We start from the raw sequence: 23,237 nt of genomic DNA, 5'->3' as shown, positions 1-23,237 counted from the left end.
GGTTCTGAATCTGCCCCCATTTGGGGGCGGCGTTGACCAGTTACTTCCCCTGTTATATTCTCAGCTTCCTCATTTATGAAATGAGAATTGAACCAGGTTGTGGGGTGGGGGAGGGAGGTATCAAAGTTCCTTGGAAGCCATATTGATAGCTTTAGGAGGATCTTCCCCAAAAGGACAAGAGTCTGAAACCTGATGGTTCCCAAGGTCCTTTCTGGTCCTGCCATCCCTGGAGAAGGCCATATTTTAGAATCATGGTTCTCTTTGGATGGAGGATCAGGGTTTGGGTGAGAGAATAGTATCCTTGATAGGTTGGAAATAAAGGTGACAGCTTGATCAGATAGTAAAGGTTGACTAGTGTTTTCAGGGCAAGTTAACATGGGGACTTTCTTTCTTTCTTTCTTTCTTTCTTTCTTTCTTTCTTTCTTTCTTTCTTTCTTTCTTTCTTTCTTTCTTTCTTTCTTTCTTTCTTTCTTTCTTCCCTTCCTTCTTTCATCTTGGTCTGAACCTATAAACAATCATAAGATCAAAAGAGTTTCAGTTTGACATGCTGCCACACTCCACAACCCCATACCCTGCAGTCTGAGTCTGTATCACATGAATTTATCCAGCCAACTCTCATCTTGTCTGCCTCTTTCACGGAAGCATTATAGGCCAACTGGTCGACCTCTAGGGTAGGGGATGTGGTCTAGGTCAGTTTGGGTTTGGTTTTGAGCATTGCTGTAGCACCGTGCCCTGTCTCCACTTAATCTGTGTCCACCCCTGTTGCAGTCCCTGGCCTGGTCCATGGTGGGACAGCCACATCCCCATCAGCTTTAGGAAGAGGTTTCTTTCTCTCCTCTTCCCTCACCCTTGCCTCTTGTTCAGAACTAGCTTCACAGTTTGTGGGACCCAATGATGGAAATGCAAATGTGGGGCCCCATTTTTAAAAATACAAAGGCTGACTTTGAAGACAGGGACAGAATTACATCAAGCCCCTCGAGACCGTGCAGGTACATGTTTGTGATGCCAATTTGAGCTTACTGTTCCTTTCTTGTGCTAGCAGGACCCTGGAGACACTGGACATGGGTTTTCAGTCACTACAAGCTCCCTCAGAAGGGCTTTGGGCTGTATCTCTCATGGTCTGTTTGACTCAGGGCTACTGCCTGAGCCACCTAGTGTTTGGAGCAGTGTAGAGATGGATAGTTGTACTATCTCAACTGCCCCAAGGATGCTGAAGGAACTTGTTTCTATTCTTCTGGAGCCACCATCTCTCTAGATCACTTGTCAGTTAAGAGCACTGACTGCTCTTGCAGAGGACCCTGGTTTGGTTCCTAATGCCCACATGATGGCTCATAACCACCCTCCAGTTTCTAGGGATCAGACATTTTCCTCCAGCCTTGAAGGCTCCTGCACACACAAGGTACACACAAGGTACAGACACACACACACACACACAAAGGCCCCCATGCATGTACATACTAAATAAAGGGGTCAGGTGGTGGTGGCACACACCTTTAATCCAGTACTTGGGAGGCAGAGGGAGGTGAATCTCTGTGAGTTCAAGGCCAGCCTGGTTTACAGAGCTAGTTCTAGGACAGCCAAGGCTACACACACACACACACACACACACATACACACACACACACACACACACACACCCTATCCTGAAGAACAATCAAATATAAATAAATAAATAAATAAATAAATAAATAAATAAATAAATAAATAAATAAAGGAAAGGAGATAAACTCACAAAGGCTCTTTCTCACACACACATGTACTAAATAAATAATAGAAGGAACCAAGAATCGTTTAGTCTTTTGATGAATAAAACAGATCCCTCATCCCTCACGAACCTGTTTAGAGACCGGCTGCAGCTCAGATGACACACCCCTTGCTTAGCATGGCATTGGCCTCTGAGGGTACCTGCATTCACATGCACAAAAACACCTTCAGATGCGCATGTGTACATGTAAGGCTTTTTAAAATTACTTATTTTACTTTATGTGTACAAATGTTTTGCATATACACTGCTTGTGTGCCTAGTGCTCTTGAAGGCCAGAGAGGGTTTGATCCCAAGCACCACAGGAAAATGTCTGTGAACCCCAGCACCAGGATGGTGGAGGCAAGATCTGTAATTTGGCAGCATCCTTGGCTATACAGCAAGCTCAAGGCCAGTGTGAGCTGTGGAACTCTTAAGAAAACAAATAAACCACCACCAATGCCATTATCAGATCTAGTTTAGTTCCCACTTCACTCTTCTCTGAGACCTCCTGGGTCATACTCAGCCTCCCTCCTTTATGTCTCTGTGGTCCCCAGTCCTGAGATCTTGGTTGGCATTTTTAACCCTGGCAGAGTTCTTGACCACAGAGAGCCCTTAATGGTTTGTTTGCAGTGCTGGGCCTCAAACCCAGGCCCTCTCGATTGCCATTTCAATAAATGAGCTTGCATTACATCCAATCAAAACTGACCCTGTGAGGGTGAGCCAGGCTCAGCGAGGGACAGGGCAAAGGGACTTCCAGGCTGGGGCTTGACCGGCTGAGAGAGGAGGAAGGAAGCTGTGATACAGGGAGGAAATCAGTCTGCTGCAGGGAGGGGCATCCCTGTGCCAGTCACCCTGGAGGAGAGAGCAGCTGCTGTGCAGTGTTTTGTCCTGGACGAGCTCTGTTGTCCCCACCCAAGGACCTCAGAGTAGTTGCGCTAGGCTGAACTAGAAGCACTTAGATGCTCTGGCTGTACCTGTTGAGGCCAGCACTCGACTTTCTTTGTGCTCCCTGGGGAGTTGGGGATACACTTGAGTCCTGGCCCCCTTCTTTGCTTTTTGGTGTGTGTGTGTGTGTGTGTGTGTGTGTGTGTGTGTGTGCAGGTGTGCAGGTGTGCATGCATATGTATGTGGAGGCCAGAGGACAATTTTATGTCTGGTTCCTCAGGTGTCCATCTGTCTATATTTATTTACTTTTATTTAAGACGAAGTTCCTCTCAGGCTTGGCACTTGCCAAGTAGGCTAGCCTGGTTGTCCAGGGAGCCCCAGATCTCCCAGCCTGCCTTTGCCATACCCATGTTGTGATAGAAATATGTGCTTCTCTACTAGTTTAGGGCTGGAAGTCAGGTTCTCCAAGACTTGCAATGGAAGCATGTCACTGACACCTACCTCCCCACTTCCCACCTCTGTTAGCCCAGGCTAGTCCCCATGTTGTGATCTCCCTGCCTCTTCTTCCTCAGTTTTGAGGTTGCAGGTATATATCACTATGCCTGCCTGGAAGCTTGAGTGCCTGTCATAGCCATTTATTGTTGTTGTTGTTGTTTTGCCTCTGAGGGTAATTGAGGGCAAAAGGAATTGTAATCTCAACCATGTCTATGTGGTAGACTGCTGTCAGTCAGAGTCCCTGAAGGAAGTGCTGGGTGTGCTGGGAGTACCCAGACCCAGAGAATTTAGTGGAGGGCAATGATTACAGAAATTCAGGCAGGGCTGGAAAAACCATCACAGGATGGTGGGTCTCCTCCCATGTGGGCAGTAAGGGGAAGCTTTTGCCTCCGTTAGGTCATACTTTGGGGAGAAGAGGCCCAGAGAACAGCTGGTGAAGGGGTCCAATCACTGTCAAAACCTGGTGAGGATGGGGGTGGGGAAGCAAAGGCTTTCCCTTTGACCCAGTTTATCTGTAAGCTCAGGGACACAGTCAGTCATTGTAGAATGTTCTAGAACAGAGTAGGTGGGCAGCAAGTTGAGGTTCCCTATCCTTGCCTGCCTGAGTAAGGTTGGCTCTCCCTTTTAGGCTCTCAGGATGTGGGACCAGGCGGCCTATACTCACTTCTCCTTAGAATCAGGCTGTTAGAGAGAAGAAAGTGTGTGCTGAGCATGGTGGTACATGCCTGTAACCCCAGCACTTGTCGGAGGCAGGAGAGTTGTGATTTTGGGGCCAGTACGGACTTCCAAGCAAGCTTGATGCAACCCTGGGCTATATAGTAAGGCCTTGAATCGAAGAAGAAGAAAGAAGAAGAGAGAAAATGAGGAGGAAGATGTTGAGGAGGAGGAGGAAGCTGCAGCAGAATCTGAGGATCTGATTTAGATGATAGAGTGCGTCTCTAGCATGGACGATGCCCTGGGTTCGATTCCCAGCCACACATGAGCTAGGCATGACAGTGCACACTTAGAATCCCAGCACTTGGGACGTACAGATGCAAGAGGACCAAAAGTCCTCTTGCTTATCCTCAACTGCGCTAAATTTTGACACCTGTCTCAAAATTTAAAAAGGGGGCAGGTTGTGGTGGATGGCTGTGGAGCTGGCTCACTCAGTGAGGTGCTTGCCTTAGGAATGAGGATCCAAGTTCAGATTTCTAGCACTCGCCTAAAAAGCCAGGTAAGGCAGCATGTCCCCTTAATCCCAGCACTTGGGAGGCAGAAGCAAGAGAATCTCTGTGAGTTAGAGGCTAACCTGGTCTATAGATCAAGTTCCTGGACAACCAGGACTACACAGAGAAACCCATCTACACCCGTCCCCCCCCCCCCCCCCCCCCCCGCCACACACACTAAAGAATAACTGCATTTGACATCAGGTAACAAATACCCCAAGCATTTCAGGAGTACCGTCTTCTCTTCACAGCATCCCTGGAGGTTGGGTACCATTATCCCCGTCTCCATCATGCCTTTGCTGATGAGGAATGTGGGTCTGAGAAGCAGAGGTGGGCTCAGACCAGCGACTCCTCAGTATTTCCACTCACCACCTTCAGGACCCATTCCTCCATCTTAGTCCCCACCCATCCTGTGGCTATGGCTTGTATCTGCCAAGCCGCGGCTGGGGTAGTCTTCCCACTTCCTTTCTGTCTGACCTAGTTGAACCTAGTTTTTCGAGATCCAAGTCAGATCTCACTTCCTCCATGAGGCTGTCTCCAACCACTCCCCCTCCACAGCTCTTCCTTGGCAGTCAATGGCAGGTGACTCTCCGCTGTACCTCAGGATGTCACCTGATTATTCAGAAAGCAGGCTTCTCAAGGACTGGGTAAGAGGCCATGCGTCTGGGTTGAGTATGGTTAGTCTCTGTGCTGGGTCTTTTGACATTGCGAAGTGCAGCATCCCGGCAGTCCTGATAACTGGCAGGAGTCTGGTTTGGGAGCTCACGTCTCCCTCATCTCTGGGGTGACTCAGGTCACTTGCAGTGACTATGTGTTACACAGGGAGGGTTTGGCCTATCTCCACGTGATGTTGCTTAATTTCATTTCTTTTTTCTCTATTCCTATTTTCCACCCACCCCGTTTGCTTAGATCCTCTTTAGATGCTGGAAGGGACGCTAGAGCTTCAGAGAAGTGGTCACAGACAGTGGGAGGCTGAGCCTTCGCTTGGGTCCCTCCTGGCATGCCCAGAAGAAATTTGACATTGCTGAGTGTCTTGGGGTTCTTTCGGCCTGGCCTTGTGTATGCCAGACAGGGCTCCTCCTCTTAAGTGGTGCGACCTGAGAACCTTGTATCTCCCTGGCAGTATGCCGTACTCAGTCGTCCCCTGGCCCTGAACTCTCAACTCTCTTCCTGCTTCCTGGAATAGTCTCTCATTTCTCTTCTTTGCCTCAAGAGATATTAGGGAGTGATGGGGAAATGGCGGGTGGGGGACTCCATGGTCTGTCTTTTATGACCCTAAGAGTTTCTAGGCTCTGGACCTCTAACTTGTAAGTTTGCCTGTTAAGTGGAGTGAGTGTTGGTGGAGGCAGCACCTCAGGTAACAAAGATGGAGACCCGAGGAGACACACAGGAGAGGATATGGCTTGTGTGGCTATAGAGGACCAGATGGGCCCTGTACCAGGCATGTCACTCATGCTGGGATAGCTCAGGGATGACTTGGCGTCCAAGGCCCAGGCAGGGCACAGAAACCTAGGGGGGCCTGATGGAGGAGTCATCCATTTGTCAATAAGGGTGTTGTTCCGCAGTGCATCCTGGGACCTGGCCTGGAGTCAGCTGTTCATTATGTATTCATTCTGGACTTGCTCTGGTGCTTGGCTTTGGGTCTGAACTGTTGTGATTCCTATGCTCAAGCCGTCAGGAGTAATAAAGTTTTCAAAGAAAGGGGGGAAGGGCAGTTCGTGCCCCCTGTAACTCATACTGTATCATTTACATTTTGAACTAGTATATGGAAACTTCCTGGACAGATTTTTCTGCATTTACAAAGCAGCGAATTTATTTTATAAGCTGTGCTTCTGTGTCTGTATCTTTAAATTGATCAATTAAAATTTTGTGTTTGTGTGTACTGGCAAACACGTCACAGTTCATGTGTGGCGTTCAGACAACTTGCAGGGGTTGGTTGTACCTCTTGGGTCCCAGGGACCCAACTTGTGTTGCCTGGCATACCTCTGCCAGCGGACTGATCTCCCTGGCCCCTGGTGTTTATCCACTAAAACCAACCAATCAATCAAACAAACAAGCAACTTCTTTGCTCCTAATTCAAGCTGAAATGTCAAAAGTAAAAAGACACACCTCCTGTGCCCTGCCTCTGTCCTCTGCCCCACAATCCTGTGCCTCAAAGCTGGTTCCCTATTTACAGTTGCCCGGTTGCCCTCAATTAGGGAGACATAGGGCAAGGCGGATTGAAAAGCTTAGGAGGAAAAGTGAGGTCGGGGGTCTTGGCTCTTGTAACCTGGGTAGATGTCAAACTGCAGGTTGTGAGACGGGGTCAGAGGGACTGGGAAGCAGTTTGTTGGGATGGAAGGAACTTTCAGAAAAGGTGTGTGTGTGGAGGTAGGGAAAGGAGGCATGGAGACTTTCTGAGCCTGGCACCGTTATGAGGAGCAGGGGCGGATGCAGGTGAGCAAGATGGTGGTCGGGTCGGAGGGGGTCGCCTGCACACTTCCCTCCTTGGGTGGGGGTGGGGGCGGGGCGGGTGGGGTGGCAGAAGGTGAGTGAGTCACAGCGTCAGGAAGTGGTCGTAGTAATTGCTAGATAAGTGTAAAATGCTCCACAAGAAAGATCAACAGCTCCGTGGTGACCCCACTTACATTTAAGTCAACTGTGGGGATGCCAGAGTCCAGAGCAGAGCTAACACGGGAGGCACGGATATCAAATTTGGGTTTGATTTTGTCTTTGGGACCACTTTGGACTTTTCCTTATTTTAACTTTCATGGGTTTTGTTTCATGTGCACACACATGTATGTGTGTATACATGTCTGTATGTATGCATGCACATGTGCATGTGTATAAGTATTTTTGTGGTTCCAGGGGTGGAGCTGAGGGCCTTGTGCATTCTAGGCAAGTATTCTGCACCTGTACCACATCCCTAGCTTGCCTTAATTGTTTTTTAGATATTTTATTTATTTATTTTAAAGATCTGTCTTATTTTATGTGTGAGTGCTTTGCCTGAATGTACGTCTGTGCACTATGTGCTTGGTGCCCCTAGAGGCCAAAAGAGGGGATCGGGTTACCTAGAGCTGGAGTTATAGATGGTCGTGAGCTGTATTTGTGCCAAATGCATGCTGGGAACCAAATCTCCATTCTCTCTAAGAGTAGCAAGCGCAAGTAGCAGCGCCCAGAGCTCAGCTTTTAAACTTATTTTAAATATTTTAATGTATGTGCGCATACTACGTGCACACATGCATGCATAATGTGTATGCAGAGATCAGAGGACAACCTTGGGTTTTGTCCCCAGGCTCCTACAATTTTTTTTCTTTTTTCTTTTTATCTAGTGTCTCTGACTGGCCTGGAGTTTCGCTGCATAGCCAGACTAGATAGTTCTCCATCGTCTAGGAATCCTCTCTTAACCTCTCGTCCTGTCATTCCTGGGACTGCTGTATCTACTACCATGTCCGGTTATTACACAGGTTCTGCCAAACTTAAGTCCTCATGCTTGCAAGGCAAGTGTGCTACAGACTGAACTATCTACCATCGCAGTTTTTTTTTTTAAATCTGTGTTTGAATAATCCTCAGTCATTATCATACATTAATATTGTGGAAAAACTAGAAAAATAAACATTTTTTTAAAAAGACCCAATCCTGCTGCCAGGTCCCCAACTCCAAACCAAATATAGGATTGGATGCTGGGGCACAGAAGCCAGGAACTCAGGAAATACAACAGCATAGAGCCAGTGTTGAGAACCCTCGAGTTCTGGAACATCTAAATGGTTCATTTGACTTAGACTTCCCAGGAGTTCCTGAGGTAGGTAGGTAATCTGAAATGTTATATAATTTTATTCCCCTTGAATATCATGAGCACAGGTAAACATCTTAATGCCAAGAGGTCTTCTTTGTTAGGAAGACGTATTTTAATTTTAATTCCCTGTACTGTGTGCAGTCTATGGGTGTGGACGCGCATAACCCGTGGAGGCCAGAAGAGGGTGTCAGATTCCCTTGGAGGTGCAGTTACAGGCCACTGACCAAATTCTGATCCTCTTAACCACCGCCCCATCTCTCCAGTCCCTGGGATCTTTTTTTTTTTTTAATGAGAAACCCTTTGTCATTTTCATTAGGTTCCTGGTCTAACGCCAAAAGCCTTCCTTAATAACTCAGAACCCACATGACATTTTGACCCCATTGAGAGTATGGGCTTGAATCTTTAATTTTTTTAACTGACTTACTTTTTTTTTTCTTTATCATTGTTGTGTCTGTGTGAGGGTGTCGAATCCCCTAGACCTGGAGTTACAGACAGCTGTGAGTTGTCTTACGGGTACTCAGAATTGAACCGGCATCCTTTGGAAGAGTATGTCAGTGCTATTAACCACTGAGCCATCTCTCCAGCCCAAATCTTTAATTTTGGATTGCTGTTTTGCAAAAGATAATGGGCTGGAGGCCTGGGGCCATCTTCATCTGTAATGAAAACCCAAGACATTGAGAGTGGAGATATTACTGGCAGTGTTTTCGCTAGAAGAATAGTGTGTACCGTCAGTTCCAAACTAGCATGGTCAGAGTGGGGAGGCTGATCCGATATCAAGTCTGCGGGAGTGGGAGGTGTTTAAAGAGTTTGGTACTTTTTTATCTTTACCATTGAAGTTTTTGGTTTTTGCCTCTTCCTAAATGAGTCATTATTTTATTTTATTTTATTTTCTTAAAAAAAAAAAAAAAAAGGAACCTTACTTGGGGAAGGAGTGGGGAACCACTGCAGGGGGTAGTGACTGGAGGCCTAGGCAGATGGGGTGGTCACGTGACCGCGTTTACAGCTGGACTACCCTGCCTCTGCTTCTGGACCCAGAGCGCTGGGATTAAAGGCGCGCTTGTGCAGTTTCTTTGGTGCTGGGGGTGGGACCCAGGGCTTCGCGCACACTAGTCAAGCAGTCCGGCCGCTGAGCTAATCCCCAGCCTCTTCCTGCACTCTTTCTATGCGTCTCAGAAACTTCCTGTTCGCGTCTGTGTGAGGCCACCAGGCATCCCTGGGTCTCCCTAAGATCTGGAGCTTCTCCAGCGCCTGTCCTGGGCTGGCCCATGTGTCCCCCTTGCTGCCTCCTCTCCTCCTTTGCAAACCTTGCCAGGAAGTGCTCGGTGGTTTGTGTCTATGAGTGATTGCTGAGGACGGAGGGCTGCGGGGTGGGGGTGGGGTAGGGAGAGGAGCAACACGAAATGGGTCCCTTATGTAATGCCATAATGAAGGATGTATTTATATACTTCTTGTTTTATTTAGGCCTCACATTAACTCATGCAGAACCAGATCAAAGAAGCTAGGCTCGCAGCCAGAGGTTGAAGTGGCTGGGCGACCAGGCTGGCCTTGTATCCACCCTGGCCTTGACTCCTGAGTTCCTGTTACGTCAACCAAGTCAGGGGGAGCATGCCACCCCTTTGCCGGCTTGGGTAGATCTTGATTTCCTTCAGGCAGCTTAGCAGACAGTATCTTACTGACCACCTTCGTGTTCTCTCCGGTTTTGTGCGGCAGGGTTTGACGGTCCTTCAGTACTTGGCCGATTTTTATAGCTCCCAGATGAATTCCCTTGATGCCCTCTGGATCCCAGCTTGGTCGCCTGGTGGCCCATGCAGACTAAACTGAAGCTGCATGCATCAGCTTGCCAGGACGTGGGGCGATCTTCTTTCAGCCCAGGGGCAGCCGGCACCGCCCACTCGTGCACCCACCGGCTCCTTCTCTCAGCTAGCCTGCCCACGCGGAAAGTGCTTCCTTTGCAGAAAGCAGAAGATGGGACATTGGCATGGCTTGGGGCGAGGGTGCACAGGCAGCTGAAGAAGAGTGCTGGGGCTTTGAGTCGGAGCATGGGGGACGGGACAAGGCAGAGAGGGGAGAGCCTAAACCTGCTGCCTCCTCTTTTCCTTTCTTTTTGGGATGGCTGCTAGCAAGCAGACATACCAGCTCCTAAAGGCCACTGTCCTGCTGTCCTCTATCTCAGTTCTGCTTTCTCAAAGTCCTCTGCAATTGTATCTCATAAGCATCACAGTTGCTTTGTGGGCAATATTCACCAGTCTACAGTATTCAACAGTAAACAGTCTTAGGGTTTTTGTATTTTGGGGTGCGTGTGTGTGTGTGTGTGTGTGTGTGTGTGTGCGCGTTTGAAGATTTGTGTATTTTTATTTTATGTGTATAGATGTTTTGCTTCCATCTGCATGCCTCTGTACCACATGCCTGTCTGGGGTCCTAGGAGGCCAGAAGACGGTGTCAGATACCCTGGAATTAGAGTTACAGATGCTCGTGAGCTGCCACGGGGGTGCTGGGAGCTGAACCCAGGTTCTCTGCAAGAGCAGCCAGTGCTCAAACTGCTGAGCCATCTCTTCAGCTATATCTAGTGTCCTTGAATAAAGTGTAATTGTTGGGTGGTGATGTGTATATTTAGGTAGTGTTACAGTCTATGTGGGCACACAGAAAAGCTAGATGCGGTATGCTCAAAGGAGGTGGTAGACGAGCTGTGTGAGGCCCTGGAGGGACCAGAGAGGACTCGGTAAACCAACGGATTGTAGATCTTCCTCAGCAGTGCCTCAGGAGAAGTTCAGGAAGGACAGAACATCATGAAGTAGAGTGTTCATTCCTGGGTCCCGGGTCCTGAAAGAGGCATTGTGGAGGGGTGGGGAGTAGGATTAAGGATTAGGTGGAGCAAAAGTTCCTCCCAGAAACAAGGCCTAAACAAGACTCACGCGCCATTTGCAAAGGAGGGGTGGCTGTGGAGTTTTGATTTTTTTTTTTTCTGGCATGGTAAGCCAAGCAAACCAGCTGAATAAATAACAGGAGTTAAAGTAGTGCCAGGTGAAGTTTTACCTGGATGTGTGCATAGTAAAAGGGAGTGTTGGCGGTTAAGCATGGACACATGTATCATGTAGGATACAAGTTTTCTGTGTATGTGGCGTGCGTGTACGTTAGGATTCCCAGATGTTACTTACTTAAAGCTGCAGGAGGGGGCACGCACCTGTAGTCAGTCCCAGCATGCCCTTAGATGAGACGGACCCCAATCCTCAGAAGACCCCCAACTCAGCTAGCCTGCTATTCTCTATCTACAGCGTAGGAGGCAAGGGCTGACAGCTGAGGTTGTCTTCTGACCGGCACATGGTGTGTGTGTCCTGGCAGTGGCGTGCGCATGCACACACACACACACACACACACACACACATATACACACAAAGATCCAAAGGCAGGTTTCTCTCTCCCCAGTTCCAATCACATTGAATTTTAAGAATGAAAATGTTGAGGACATAAAACAGGAAGGTTTAAATCGGGTGGGGGGGGGTACTCAACTGCCTAAAAGACTCTAAGCAAGTTACTTTAAACCTACTTTTTGCTCTCTAAGCAAAAATCTGTGGAGGAAAAAAAGGCTCAAATGCTTCAGAGGACAGTTGTGTGACGATTTCAACTTCTGGCAGACCCCGCTCTTAGTAGGTATTTTTTTAAAAAATTGTGTCACCATGTCTAATAAGAGCCATGGTTTTTGTAAGCAGCTGGAATCAGGGAATGGGCCGTGAAGCACTGATCCTGTCAGAATCTCGGGGAAGTGAAGCTTCTCCGTGGCCTGAACCATGCTGTTGGTGGCCCTGCTGTTGAGTTTAAGGAGCACTGTCGACTCGAGCTGCTCAGAACCCCATAGCCATACAGCTCGCATTTCTATCAAACCAAAACCGTCGCCTCTAGCTGAAACTGGGCCTCGGGGTTGCAGGCCCCAGAGGCTCTCTCCAGTTAGGGACAGGGCTGTGACTGGAGGCCTGCTTCTTAAGGGTAGGCCTGAGGAATACCAGGCTGAGGTGTGGGCCACACCACCTCCACCTCCAGTGACCTCGCCCCATCTGCTAACCTCACTCCAGACAGCCAGGAGCTCCTTGGATCTGTCTCCCCGTCTCCTTCTCCACACTGCTCTCCTACTCTAGAAAGAAACGGCCCTCTTCCTACATAGAACTCCTCCTCACACACTGATCCCTTGGCCTACTGTGCACCTGGAACCTCACCCTGTGCGTCTCACAGTAGGCAGGGTTAACTCAGGCCCTCATCTGGACAGGTTAGACCAGTATCGTATCTTCTGGCTTTGTTCCTTTGCTGTTGCCTGAGAGAGGTGGGTCTGGCCCAGAATAGGCTCTTGGTAGAGTGGTCGGCAGGCGGCGCCTGCCTTCTGTAGAAACTGTCCCTGCCAGGCCTCCCTCCCAGGGGCCTCTGTGTTGCACACCGATGGAACATCAGTTCTTATCACTCTGAACCCCACGACTTTTGACACTGGCGACAACTTCCCTTTTCGTAGTTCTTTCCTCTTCCTTCCTTCGATCCACAGTAAATCTTTCAACTGTTTCGCCGGCACCTGCCTACAATGTACCTCACTCTGTGTTTCCACAACACAAGGCTCTGACTCTGTCAGTGAGCTGGTCACTGCTCTGAGTCTGTGTCACTAGCTACTGAAGTCGAGTGGCTGCAGAGGTGGTAAGAAATGACCCAACTTCGGAAGTGCTTTACAGTTAATACTGATGACATTCACAGGCGGATTAACCGTGGAACTTGAAGAGAAGAGCCTAGGTGGGGTGTGTTGCAGGATATTTGATCACATTGTGAACCCTGAAGTTCTGTTATTTACTGAAGGAAAACAAAACTGTTACTAGTTGTGGCGTCGCTCAGCCATGCCTTTGCTTTCTCTGGCTGAACTACAGACATACCTTTAGCACGCACCTTTAATCCCAAACCATGAAGGTAAAGTTAGTTTGTAGAAAGAAACACCTATGTTTAAAAGTGATGTCTGATTGAGTGGCAGACAAAGTGACGAATCAGAGAATGATTTGACAGAATTGGCTCCGCCCAACTTTCACAAGGAAGCTGCTTAAGAGAGCAGAGCCTAGGAGGCAGTTTTAATGGGGCAGTAGTACAGAGACAGGCTCCAAAGAGAGAACAAGCTAGGCACAGGTGGATCTAGAACGAGCCAGAGAAAGAGCCAGAACACTGGAACAGATTTGCCAGAGTTAGCGTGAGGCCGAGCAGGGCAGTTCGGGAGAAGCCGAGAGGAGCCAGACTGAATCAGTCAGCGCGGAGAGGAGTTTGAGTCAGAGCAGCTCAACCAGCAGAGTTCAGAGAGAACTAGGAAGGGTGAGCCACTAGTCAGCAAGCAGTCAGTCCCAGATGCTGAAAACATACTAGGTTTAGACAATATTTTACAGAGGCTAGAAGCTTCCAGAGCTCAGCCTGGGTTAGCGGACCGAGGCAGTGAGCCACAGAGTGACCATCTGAGGCAGGAACATAAAAGTTACATTTACACTGAGGTCGCGGCTTGAATAGGTAGGGTTGGAGTTTATGCTTGCCTCTCCCCAAGTCCTGGCCTATCCCAGAACCCTTCCTCACCAGTGGCTCTAGGGCCTCTCAGAATGAGCTTATCCAGGCTTCCTGTCCAGCCCTAGCCTGGCTACCTGCGCCCTGGCCTGAACCAGGTTTCCTGACCATATCGTTTGGGTCACCTCTACAGGCTCCGGGTCCAGAGGGCGGTGAAGGAGGAAGGCACAGGAGCAAGACGACCCTGAAGGAGTCCCCGCTGGTCTCGATCCTGAAACAGGTATCACCTCTCCGGCTCTTGTCATCAGAGCATGTGACTGGTGGGCGGGGCCTGCGGTTACTCGTCTGATGCCTGCTGGTGTGGGAAACACCCAGGAAGGCAGAAGGGCTGCTGGGACCCTGGTCTCCCACAGGGTCTGGGAAAATCATCTCTAGGAAATGTCAGTGGACGCACATGTGGGTTTTTAGCATTATCTAGAGTAGGGCAGAGCACATCCTGTCTTGTCTGTGTTTTCAGAGTTATAAACAGCTAAGAGTAAACGTTTGTTTGTGGACTGAGTGGGGTATTCGGAAGGCACTGTGTTGACTAGGGTATGTGTTGATGGGGAATTGTAGTTCTGGTGGGTAATCTTTAAGATTTTATTTTTATTTCTGTGCAAACTTGTGTGTGTGGATTTGCTCACATGATTATAATACCCATAGCTGCCAGAATAAGGTGTTGGATCCTCTAGAGCTGAAGTTGTGGGCAGCTGTGATGTGAGTTCTGAGAGCAACACTCTGGCCTCTGCTAGAGCAGAGCGGAGCCACCTCCCCGTGCCCTGCTGGTTAACCGTGGCCGTCGGGTCCACGCCATGTTGAATCAGCTTGGGCACACTTGTGGGAATGCTGGTGAAGACATTTCCTGAGATGTCTATCTGAGAAGGGAAGGCTCAGCTTGACCGTGGCTGGTGCCATCCCAGAGCTGTGCTACCAGACCAAATGAAGAGAAGAAAGGGAGCTGGTGTGGCAGCGCCATCTTGGCACTTGGTGGTGGAGGCAGGAGGATCAGGAGTTCCAGGTTATTCTCAGGTTTCATCGTGAGTTCAGGGCTAGCCTGGACTTTCAGAGACCTTTTCTGAGCCGGGAGAACAGAGAAGGAGGTGGACATCAGATTTCACCCCATTCTGTTTCCTGACTTGGTCCACAGTGTGGCCGGCTCCAGCGTGCTCCCCGACCCAGGAGTCCCAGGGTCCTGAACATCTCCAGTGTTTGTCATCTTTGGTTATGAGGAATTTCTTTCTCCCTCTAGAAAGCAGGCACGTGGCTCTCAGTCTTTGCTAGGCCTTTCAGAGGAGCTCCTTGAAGGGTCTTCCGTATAAACAGAGCCTTCTGTGTATGGGGATTTTGCCTGTGTGTGTACCACATGTATACCTCATACCTGAGGAGGCCAGAAGAGGGCGTCAGAGCCCCTGAATCTGAAGTTACAGAGGCTTGTGAGCCACCACGTGTGTGCTGAGAACGACGGAGCAAATGCTCGTAACCTCTGGACCACCTCCCTGCTTCCACCTTTAACTTTAAGCTGCACTCCTGGTGCAGCAAGAGACAGTTCCTCCCCACATCTTCAGAGTCAGCTTTTTGTTTGCTGGTGGGTTTTTGTTGTTGTTGTTGTTTGAGACAAAGCCCTTGTAGCTCAAATTCCCTGTGTAGCGAGGATGCCCTTGAACTTCCAATCTTCCTTTCTCTTCCTCCTAAGTGCAAGGTTCATGGCCTTCTACCCTGCCACTACCCCTAGGGAGCGAACCATGGATTTGGGCATACTAGGTGATTATTATTATCTACTGACTGAGATCCTTTAGATGTTCCTTTTGACGGACTCAGCTGCTTACATCATTTCTCTTATACTGTGACTGATTTTGATGGAATATTTATGCTGTCGTGCCCAGGGGTTCTATCGTGTAGCAAGTAGGCAATGGGGGATTGTGTTGGAAGTACTCTTTGTGATGGCGTAATGGCAAGGCAAGGGAAATCTAGTAAGGGAGGCGTGAGGCATCCCCCGCCAGCAGGGGCATGGAACTGTTTCCAGACCTGGTCCAAAGGAAGAGAGTACGGAGGGTCTGAATGGGAACTCTAGATGGAAGGGATCCCCAGCGGGATGCAGACAGAACGAACCAGGAAAATGACATCACAAACGAGGTCCTCTCCCTATCCCACCCCACCCCCTTCCTACAGTCACCCACAAGGCTAGGGAGCCTGGTTGGTCTGCTCACAAAGAACTCGGAGCCTACAGGGTAGAACCATGTCGTTGATGGAGCGTGAACCTCAGTAACAGGTGGAAACTGCCCGACAGGGCTGGAGGATGCTGGTCTCTGGGAAGTTCCTGTTTCAGTGGCAGAGCCGTCCGTACTCTTGGGAGGTAGCACAGAGAGGCTTGCCTTGTGTGCTGGAGGCCCTCCCCAGCACCAGAGCAGAAAATGGTTCATGTTCGAGGGAGTGAACTGTACAGTTAGGTCAGCAGTTTGGACCATTGACTGGAAGGTTCGGAAAGAACAATGAAAATCTTGACCTTTTCAAAGTTAAGAAAAAGATTCAGGTAAACCAGGTATAGTGACATATGCCTTTAATCCCAGCACTCGGGAGAGCAGAGGCAGGTGGATCTCTGTGAGTTCAAGGCCAGCCTGGTCTACAGAGTGAGTTCCAGGACAGCTCACATAGTGAGAGAAAAAAAATGAAAGAAATGAAAATGAATGAAAGAAAAAATGAAAGAAAGAAAGAAAGAAAAAAACCCACCAGAAACAAAACAATAGATCCGAGGAACTCAAATAGCTTGCAAAGGGCCGGCCACCCGTCCCTTCTCTAAAGTGATTCTTGGGAGCCTGTTCTGCATTTCTTTAAAAGCATCTTAGTCAATGAAAGTCAAAATCTGAGCAAATGCAGATGGTAGGGGTGACAGAAAGACCCTGGATCAGTGCTGGGGCTAACCTCAGCTCATTCTGCCTGCGTGGCAAGCACAGACTCCACTCCCAGCCAGAAAGGGTTTTCATGGTGTGCTTGTAAGCAGAGCTCTCCCAGGAGGTTCTATTGGCAGCAGGGAACATCAGGGTTTCGGCAAGCCTGTGGGGCTCGGACCGTCAATCCAGTAAGCTAACTATGCCTCCTTCATCCCCTTAGCAAATTTCTAATTTGTTAATTCAACCTTTTTATAGCCAGAGTAAACAGTGAACCCGGAATTCTGGGTTGGTGAAGATAAAATGGCTATAATGAAGCCTCTCATTTATAACCACATCTATAAAATGGGAACAAGAATAGCAACTGCTTTACTGAGGTAATCCAATCAAGTGCTTAGCCCAGTGGCTGGCCCAATAAATGTTACTTTTATTAGTGTCATATATCTCGGACTCTGTCACCTTCTTGCATTCCTGTGCATCTTTAATCCAGCAAATTAACTCTCTTCACTCCAAATAAATTGTCTGCCCCTGGTTAGTTAGCTCTCCTAGGGATAAGGTAAATAAACGTACTAAAATATTTAGTGTTTATGGATTTTTTTTAAATTAAAGTGTTTTTATTAGAATGTATTTGGGGAGGGACATTAATATAGAAATGTTTATGCGGCGTATATTTTTAAAGTTAAAAAGTAGGTGTTATACCTAGAAAAATAAGGTTTTGTAGACTTGATAGCAATGAGTCTGTATCTCAGATATTTCAGTCCTGTTGAAAAACCCTTTGGGTACTCGATGGCCCAACGTCACCTGCCACATCTGATTTTCCTCCTTTCTTTAGTTCTGAGGACCCAGAGGAATGAGGGACCTTTCTTGGCTCTGGTTTTCCAGGCTAGCCGCCCAGCTGGGTTCCTGGTCCACTATTCTGCTGGGTTCTCTGGTTACTCACATAAAAGACTGGATGCAGCAACGTAAGGGAGAAGGATGTAGTTGGGCTCCCAGGGATGGGATGGTAGAACTCATGGCAGTGGGAACTTGTGGTCGATGAGAAAGCGGAAAGGGCTAGGGGCAGGGCCAACCAGGACTAGGGGCAGGGCCAACCTTCAAAGGCCCCAGAGATCCCACAGGCTTCAAGTCCTGCCGCAACCTGGTGACCCAGTGCTCAGAACACAAGGCTGCGGCTGGCGGTGGCGGCGGCAGTGGCAGCAGCCATGGATAAGTCAGTTCCTTTCCAAGGTAAGACTTCCATCTTCCCGGCCAACATCAGATACTAGAGAGTTAGAGCGCCTCCATTTGCGATTGCCAGATTAAGGAAGGGAAGAGCGGATGTAGCTCCTCTCCTGAGTTTCATCATTTCAGTTTCAGAATTAAGAAGGGGTCAGAGGCTGTGCAGAGGGGTGGGCTCTGTGGGGGCTTGAGAGTGACCAACAACCCTCTCCAGGGCTATCACACTGTTCTTCAACATCAGCTTGCAAGCCGCCCTGGGTGGGCACTGCCTGGAGGAGGCGGGGTCACCTGGAGATGGGAGTTACCTGAGCGACTCAGAACGGAAAATATGATGCCTTTGTGAAACCTTGCTTAGAGACCAAGAGTTCTTTCTAGTCACATCTCGACTGAATGTAAAGGTTAAAGTTGTGGGGGAAATTCACTCCCCACAAATGTTTTGATAAATCCAATTCATTTTCAAGAGGAGACATTCTCTCTCCAGACATTTACTGAGAATGCTCAGTTTACGACGCACGCTGTCGGAGGGAAGGAGCCTGAGATGCTTAAGTAGGTCAAATGAAAAGGCATGCCCACAGCTTCTCCTTGCGCAGTAGTTCATCCTTAATGTGATTTTAGAGAAGGAAAATCCCCCTTCGAGTTGTTTTGGCCTTCAGTTCTATGGCATGACACTGTGGATGGGAAAGTGTGTGTACGTGTATGGATTCTCAGATGGGTTTTATTTGAAGATTCCCCATCCCACCCCCCGAGGAAGGAAGGGATGCGTCCACCATAAGCAGCAGCAACCAGCAGGCAGTCTCTGGCCAGTGTGAGTTCCCGTAACTAAGCTGCCTCCCAAAGGGCCTGGGCGGCAGCTCGGGGTAAAGCACTAAGTGGACAGCTGTGAGAAACTGGATTTGAATTCCCAGCACACATGTGTAGAAGCCAGATGCCGTAGTGCTTGCCCCGGATCCCAGTGCTCCTGAGGCATGCTGGGAGGGGGAAACAGGGGTCTCCCAGAAGCCCATGGGCCAGGTAACCTGGTGCATACAACTTCTTTGAGACCCTGTCTCAAATAACGCAAAAGGTGATTCTCTGACCTGTACATGTTCTCTGGGGCATGTTCTCACATATACCAGCTCTCTCTCTCTCTCTCTCTCTCTCTCTCTCTCTCTCTCTCTCTCTCTCTCTCTCTCTCTCTCCCCTCCCTCTCCCTCTGTCTGTCTGTCTGTCTGCCTGTCTGTCACCCTCCCTACCTCTCTTCTTCCCTCCCTTTCTCCCTCTCTCCCTCTCCTCCTCCCTCTCTCCCTCTCCCTGTCTGTCTGTCTATCCATGTGTGTGTGTGTGTGTGTGTGTGTGTGTGTGTTCGTGTGTGTGCATCAGAGGCAAACATCAGGTGTCTTCCTAGATTGCTCTCTCCTTGCTTATTGGGACCGGATCTGTCTGTCACTGAACCTGGAGCCCACCGATTCAGCAAGACTAACTGCCCCATAAGCTCTAAGGACCCTCTTGTCTCTCCCACCCCAGTGCTGGATTGCAGGCACACCCAGCCACGCCCTGCCTTTCACATGGGTGCTGGGGATTTGAACTCAGGTCCTCATGCTTATGCCACCTGAGCCATCTCTTCAGCCCTTGTTATGATGTCTAAAGAAAGATGTGTCTTAGAGCCATTAAACGTCCCCAAGCAGAGGCCAGCACAATGGGTTTCTCTCTGAGAGCTCCATGCAAGGAGAGGACTGAATACCTGCGCATCGCCCTCTGACTCTCCTGTGTGTCCCATGGCAATAATAAATGAATGAAACCCCCAAACTCTAAAAAGTAGGGTGTGGGTGTGGGTGCTGCATTGCTAAAAGCGCTTGTTATACAAACCCGAGGGCCGGAGTTCAGAACCCAGAACCCATGTAAAATACCAGGCATACTTAATGATCCATGCATACGCATGTGCACAATCACCTATGCACACTGCACAACATACAAACGTAAAAAGGGAAAAGAATTAAAAAAAAAAATACACCCCCCCTACCCACCATTGACATCCAGAGCAGACACAGCAATGCTGTTCCTTCTGCTCTGACACTCATGCCTGCTCAGCTGTCTCAGCCACAAGCACCTTTACCCAGGGGTTGTGACCATAGCTGCGTGACCATAGCCTGTACTGAAGTAACTCCCCTGTCCTGTTGACAGGGCAGAGAAAGCTGCTGACACCCATGCACAGTAGAAGGAATGAAGTCCTGGAACCCAGAAACCAGAGGGGGTCCCATGGATTCTGCCTTCATGCTGAATTATCCTGCTGGTTAACACGCTGCCTGACAAAGGCTTGGCTGCTGCTGCTAACTCAGATCCCTGGTGTTTCATGGGTCCCCTTTCAGCAGGGACATGAGCTTAGAGGTGTCTTCTCAAGTTCTAACATCACACATCTATACTGCCTGGTGTTGGGCTGGGATGGGTAGCATTAACTGGCAACTTGACACAACCTGGAATCTCCAGGGGGAAAAGCTTCAATGAGCTGTCCTGTTGTCTATATTGGGTTAGCCTGTGGAAATGTCTATGGGGAACTGTCTTGATTAAGTTGACGGATGTGGAAGACTCACCCTACCATTCTGTAGATGAGCAGTCCCGAACTGTGTAAGAGAAATAAGGCTTCTGAGCATAGACAGGCGAGCACGCGTGCTGTTACCTTTCTCTGCCTCGATTACGGCGTGGTGGTGATGTAACCAGCTGTTTGCAGTGCCAGCCACTGTGGCTTCCCCTGCAGTGATGGGCTAACCCTTTCTCTCCCTTCATTGCCTTTTTTTTTTTTTTTTTTTGAGTTTGGGAAATCCGATATCAAAATATCTGCAAGGAAATTTTCCTGCCTGTGTTTTCCTCTTAGCTTGTGGGTGACTTCCATCTTGATGATCTCTTCTTTGGGCGCTGTTGGAGAAAGAAATGAAGGATCTTCCTCTTCTCAACGGGTACTAATCCCATCACAGGGACCCCACTCTCAGGATCTCATCTAAATCTAATTACCCATTGAAGGCTTTGCCTCCCGTTGGCTTCTTGTTGAAGTTCCGAGCCTTGACACAGGAATGGAAGATGTAAAAATTCAGTCTCGGGTTGAGAATCTTCATCCGTGTCCCCCTTGAAGCATCCTCAAGGCAGTCCAGGGACCCTGCAGTAAAAATTCTCCTCTCACTGCTGTGGAGGAGGGGTGTGTGGTACAGCTGAGATGTCCACTGAGTGGGCACTTGGAAGATCTTTGCGTGGATTCATAGGCCGCCGCGCAAGGTTCCTTATTCACCTGCTGAAGGCGCAGCTGACACACTGAGCCCCCGTGCGGACGCCCGGTGTTCTCTGAGCCCCTCCTGGGCCTTCCTTTATGTGCCCCTAAAAGGGAAACTCTTGGGTACCCAAGCCTCAGAATGTAATTTCTTCTTAACACTACTTCTTTTCGGGGCATTTACTTGGAGTTATGGGAAGAAAGAAAAGCTGTGCATTATAACAAAGCCATTTTGTTAAGGACTGTGGTCCAGTGTTCTACCTCTCATCTGGCAGTGTGGCGAGGGGTGGGGGTGGGATGCCGCTGTCATACCGGCTCTGGAAAGACCGGATGTCTAGGACAGGGGTCCGTAGTCTATGTCTCCCACCAAGCCAGAAGGAGAGATAGGGGCGTGGATGAGTGGGATGCTGGTCGGGTTGGGAGTGAGTGCCAGAGGGGCTGGAGAAGAGAGAGGCGGCCTTTTTCTGGAGTCCTGGTGCTACGGCTCATTTTGGCAAAGGGCTTCCCCGTGTCCATCTTTAACAGAGCAGCTCTCTGAGACCATCTTCTCTTCTTCATATTCCTTTACTGGACGTGGATTTGGAGACATACCCTTTGTTCAGGGTGAACCAGGGATTATCTAATTTTGGGGAAGGACATGAGAATAGCCAAGAAGGGAAGGTCATTGGCAGAATGAAGGCTAAAGCTGTCGAGATGCCTCATTAGCACGGAGAGGCTTTCTCAGGTGCTGTGATGTGACTGATGGCCAGTGGTCACCTTAGTTGAAGGTGTACTCCTGATGCCTCAAATCTCTGAGATTCCTGGGGTTTGAGGATATTCTGCCTCAACAATCCCATGCCACCTGGTGGCATGGCCCATGTGCCCTCAAAGGACTTAAATGTCTGGGTTTTCCTTTTTAAGATTTGCATGTGTGTGTGTGTGTGTGTGTGTGTGTGTGTGTGTGTGTGTGTGTGTGTGTGTGATGTCCTAAGAGGCCAGCAGAGGGCATTGAATCCCCAGGAGCTAGAGTTTCAGAAGTGGTGAGCTGCCCAAGTATGTGCCCTACAAGAATAACATACAATTAATTGCTGAGTCATCTCTGCTGTCCTGCTATTTTAAATGTATGCAAGCATAGTTGTTGTGGGAAAGATTAAAAAGCAAAGCAAGCAAACAAACAAACAAACAAAAAACGAACCCACCAACTCTCTGGCCATGCTGGACCACAGGGTTCCTGCTGTGCCATCTCTCTGGCAGGCCATCCCCTCCCCACCCACCCAGTTCCTCTTGCTACCACGCAACGCCCATGCACCCCATGGTCAGCCATCTCAGCACCTAATTACCTGGTAGAATCAAGACTCTTAAAGCTTAATTAACGAATCAGATTCATATATCAATAAAAATCACATATATAAGATGTCAATACAATAATTTCAGAGCAGATTTTATAATGATATAAGCTTTATACCAGTATTTCTAACCTTGTAAAATCATAACTACTTTTAGCTGTTTAAAGCCACGCGGGATCAGAATCTTCTTCCTGTCTGTCTGCCTCCATCTTGGTTCATCCTACCCTGAGACACTTTCTGTCTCTGCAACTCTTAGCCCCGCCTTCCTTTTCCCTGTCCAATCGCAGGCCTCCTACTGCCCTAATGTGATTGGACAGGGAAAATCCTGCAACACATAGTAATATCCACAAGGACCAATTCCACACACACGCACATGCCTACATACAACACACACACCAGTGCCAGGCAGAATACTATACAACTTGAAAAGGCCTTAGAAAACCCTTTAACCTTCAAGAAACAGACAAGTCCTATGTTACATAAGCTTCCAGATCATTTTTTCTCTACAAATATGACCATTTATATATATATACATATATATATATATATATATATGCAAAACCTGGCAAGTCTCCAGGAGGAACTCTATACCAGCTCACTTCAGAATGTGAGTATCATAGATAAAGGTTTTAGCAAGTAGATTTCAACAGTGGAATATGTATGCATCCTGCTGTAGCCTAGTGAGACCATATCTTTGAAATGCAGGCCTGGTGTCATATATAGAACACACACACACATACAAACACACACACACACATTTCTGTGTTTTTCACATACATTGGTTACATAAAACATAGAGTGGCACTATTAGGAGGTGTAGCCCTGTTGAAGTCGGTGTGGCCTTGTTGGAGGAAGTGTGTCACTGTGGGGGTGGGCTTTAAGTCCTTCCTCCCAGCTGCCTAGAAGACAGGCCTCTCCTGGCTGCC

At 48.7% G+C, this 23,237-nt stretch overlaps 1 protein-coding gene across 18 annotated transcripts in view; it reads left to right on the top strand.

Moving 5' to 3' along the window:
- Positions 1–23,237, top strand: part of Trerf1 (transcriptional regulating factor 1) — a 223,217-nt gene that overhangs the window by 74,365 nt on the left and 125,615 nt on the right. For 15 of the 18 annotated variants that reach the window (XM_052192243.1, XM_052192242.1, XM_052192259.1 and 12 more), the window contains exon 3: positions 13,803–13,889. The exons of 1 other annotated variant lie outside the window; for it this stretch is intronic. The gene's annotated coding sequence lies outside the window, so the exon portion shown is untranslated. Of the gene's footprint in view, positions 1–4,904; positions 4,977–6,542; positions 6,766–13,802; positions 13,890–23,237 lie in introns of those variants that run through there. 2 more of the 18 variants (XM_052192246.1, XM_052192245.1) reach the window with 2 other exon arrangements.

Source organism: Apodemus sylvaticus, chromosome 9 (assembly GCF_947179515.1).
Source record: "Apodemus sylvaticus chromosome 9, mApoSyl1.1, whole genome shotgun sequence".
Lineage (NCBI taxonomy): Eukaryota > Metazoa > Chordata > Mammalia > Rodentia > Muridae > Apodemus > Apodemus sylvaticus.
The sequence above is the reverse complement of the archived record's forward strand: the minus strand, read 5'-3'. Positions and strand labels throughout refer to the sequence as shown.